This window comes from Asparagus officinalis, chromosome 5 (genome assembly GCF_001876935.1).
Source record: "Asparagus officinalis chromosome 5, Aspof.V1, whole genome shotgun sequence".
NCBI classification, from domain to species: domain Eukaryota; kingdom Viridiplantae; phylum Streptophyta; class Magnoliopsida; order Asparagales; family Asparagaceae; genus Asparagus; species Asparagus officinalis.
Window position 1 is genome coordinate 96,115,775 of NC_033798.1, and position 4,081 is coordinate 96,119,855.

Here is a 4,081-nt window from a genome sequence, read left to right on the forward strand (position 1 = left end):
CTCAGGTATAACGCGTTCGTCTGTCTGACGCGTTTTCCTCTGAGTAAACATTGCCTTGTTGGCATCTACAGGAGTCACACTTTTGGAATCACACCCTTGTGAGGGTGAAACCTTAACGGGCTCCTGGTTTTCTGCACGTACCTCCGAGCGGGCTGTTGTAGAAATTAATTTGCCAGGAGGTCGCGTACGACCCCCAGTCCGGATGTTTGTTCGAAGCTCCTTTAACGGTCTCCAGCTTTCCTTAACAAGCGCTTTTCCTCGATTCTCGGGTAAGGTACCGACACGATCCTTCAATGGGATTCTAGATTTAGAGAGACCCACACTGTCATAGGGCTTCACCGGAAGTGCGGGAGCAATAGGAGCGGGATCTGGAGTTGACAAAGGCCAGAAGGCAGCTTCGGATGTTTTTGCCTTAGGCGCTGATTTGGCTTTTGGCGTCCAAACTTGTTTAGATCTTGGTGGCTTTTTGACCACCTTTCCTTTCTGTAACTCTTGTGCCTTCCGTACAAGAATCCTCGTCTGCACTAACAGTGCACGGCGCTTATGGATGCACTCCTCAAGAGTTGAACGGGTTCGTTTGACACGAACCCATTCATTAGTAGGTGGTTGGGAGGAGGTTCCCCAAGCTTGCTGCTGGAACACTTTGCGCCCTCTGCATTTCAGATCCGCATCATAACAGATCCCGTCAACAGGCTCCAAAGCCTTGGCAAATTGACACGAGAGATGTTGACGGCACCTTTGGCGAGCCCTCTTCGTCAACACTAGTGCACTTTCAACAGGCAACTCCTTGACTTTCGAGGAGTTGTCACGAACGTTGGATCTGGTTTCTTTGGAAGCCGGCAGATCGTTACGAGGTGTAACTACAGCAGCGACGGCGGAGAGATCGTCTTCTTGGGTCTTCAGATCTGAAAACCAGCGGATCTCCCTGGAGGAGGAGGCCTTCCTGCACCTGCAAGGAGAGGCAGATCTGGAGGAGGAGGAGGAGACATACTCCTCGAACTTCTGCTGATCGAACTCGTATTCGACCTCTTCGAGCACCGGGATCTTGATCATCGGTTGCGGCACGACAGCTTCGGCAGCGAAGCTGTTAGCTCCCACTGTGGTCGCCAGTTTGTTTGCGGTAAAAGTTGATTTCTTCATTGCTATCGAATCTATTATAACTTTAGTCGTTACAATAAACTCAAATGAAATAAAAAAAAGTTAATCTTTTTATAAGATCTCCTTACACAATGAAAATAAAAAGTCTACAACTTTATCAAACAAACGCAGAGATCGTTTATCGGTCTTCTGCTTGCGTGGGATCTTTGCCTGTGCCGAGGATTATCCGTGGACCACCGTCGATCAGATCTGATTACTAAAAAATTGGGCAGAGCTTCGTCAATCCGCGAGGAGATCTAGAAAAAGAAGCGCTTATCTCGACGAAAGCGAGATAATTGCTCTTTTTAGAATTACCACAACGGGATAATACTAAGGATTGGAGGCGGGTGATGTAGATCTGACGAATATCTCTCTCTCTTGCGTTGAAGAACTCGATCCGATCTCTCCTCCTCCTCTCTGAAATCTGCGCACTTTAAGTCTTCAATTCGGCAGGGCTTCGCCGAGGCACCAAAATTCCAGATCTCTAAAAAATGAGGCCTAAGGCTTGTATTTAAAGGCTTGAGGGGATAACGGAGCAGTTAAAAATACTTAAAGGCCCAAATCTACCTTGGAGACACCCCAGGGTGTCTCCATTTGATAGGAGACACCCTAGGGTGTCTCCCATTGATCCGAGACACCCTAGGGTGTCTCGGTTTGGGCTGAGACACCCTAGGGTGTCTCGACCTTGGCCGAGACACCCTAGGGTGTCTCAGCCTTAAGCCGAGACACCGAAGGGGGTCTCGTTGGTCCGAGACACTTCATATGGTGTATTTATCTGTTTCCGCCGTAATTCCTTCGTCCGAACTCGGATTTGAGTAATTCGAAGTGTGTTGGAAAGCCGACAAGGAGTTCTATCAGCTTCGATGGTTGGATCATCTGTAGAATGAATGAGACACGAAGGGCATTGTTCTTTTTGTAAACATCGCGGGGCTCCCGATTAGCCCGTACCTTCGTTAGTTCACGTAGTTCGTCGATTTACTTCAAGCGTTCATCGACATCAATCGAACTCCTGTGAACCGGATAGTGACGTTCATCGTCGTTCCTTAACACTGAGACGTTCGTAGAGACCTATAGGCGATTTTCGATGCCTACAATCTCATCAAAGTTGATGCCCTTTTTCTTGTTGCATCCCTTAACCACCAATCTCGCTTTTCGCTTCACTATCTTCTCACCATCTTTCTTGTTCTTGAACACCCATCTGTTTTTCAAGACTTTCTTGCCCTTGGGAGGCTTTACTAGCTCATATGTTTCATTCTTTTGCAAGGAGTCCATCTCCTCCTTCATAGCATCGAGCCAAAGATTTTTCTCTTCAAGAGACAAGACTTCTTGATAGTTCTCCGGCTCCCCTTCATCAGTGACTAGAATAAACTCTGAACTTGGATATTTTGTTGAAGGTTTGCGCTCTTTGGTTGACCTTCGAACCGGTGTACCCTTCACTTGAGGGGTATGTTGCTCCCCCTGCTCATGAACCTCTTCACCATGAATTTCTTCCTCATGATGCTCTTCTTCATGAATTTCTTCATCATCTGATGGAGACTCAACAAGATCATCATCTTCATCATTTTCTGGTACATTACCATCTGGTTGTACCTCACCCTCATCACCATCAGGTGTCGCCTCAATAACATCATTTGTTGGCTGGTCAATAGAAGGAGCAGAAGAAAAAACATCAGTAGTATTAAAGGACAACTCCGGAGTAGAAGTGTACCTGGTACTCAGAAGATCTGCACCCATCACGTGCTCAAAAAATACTACATCTCTGCTTCTTACTACCTTCTTCTTTTCTGGATCGTATAGTCTAAAACCATACTCTTCATCACCATACCCAACAAATACACACGGATTAGTCTTGGAATCAAGCTTTGATCTTTGCTCTTTCGGTACATGCATGTATGCCTTGCATCCAAAAACTCTCAGATGTGAATAAGTGGGGTTACATCCCTTCCATGCTCTCTCTGGAATGTCAAGACCAAGAGGAATTGATGGAGCTCGATTGATCAAATACACAGCACATTGGACTGCTTCACCCCAGAATGTCTTTGGAAGATTAGACATTCTAAGTATACATCTCACCTTCTCCACAATGGTTCTATTCATTCTCTCCGCAACTCCATTTGTGTTGTGGTGTGCCGAGCTCCGTCTTCTCATGTCTTATGCCATGTTGTGAACAATAACTCTTGAATTCATTCGAGGTATACTCACCTCCATTGTCAGTTCGAAGACGCTTCAACTTTCTTTCTGTCTCCCTTTCTACCATGGCATGAAATTTCTGGAAGATCTCGAACACTTGGCTTTTTGTCTTCAACATGTAGAACCAAGTCCTTCGAGTAGCATCATCAATGAAAGTGACAAAATATTTGTTGCCACCAAGAGACTGCACTTCAATGGGACCACAAACATCAGAGTGTACTAACTCCAATTTCTCTTGCTTTCTGGTAGACTTCCTAGAAAAGGAAGCCTTATGCTGCTTTCCTGCCAAACAATGATCACAAGGGTCAAGAGAAACAGTTTTATCAACAGGAATAAGAGATTTACCTGCTAATAATTTTATCCCCTTGCCACTCATGTGTCCCAATCTTCGATGCCACAGGTTAGGAGAATTCTTTTCTTCAACTGCATTCAGCTCACCAGAACAAACATTCAAATATGTTTTATACAAATAGCAACACAATTCACCTCGAGCAACTATCATCGAACCCTTGGAGAGTTTCCAATTACCATCACCAAAGGTATGTCGAAAGCCTTCTTGATCAAGAACATTTGCAGATAACAAGTTAAGGCGTAAATCAGGAATATGGCGCACATTCTTCAATGTAAGCATGCACCCAACACTTGTCTTCACAAGAATATCACCTAACCCAACAATGCTTGCTGAGCTCTGGTTTCCCATCTTGACACTACCAAAGTCTCCAGCTTTGTAGTTCATGAAGTACTCCCTTTTGGA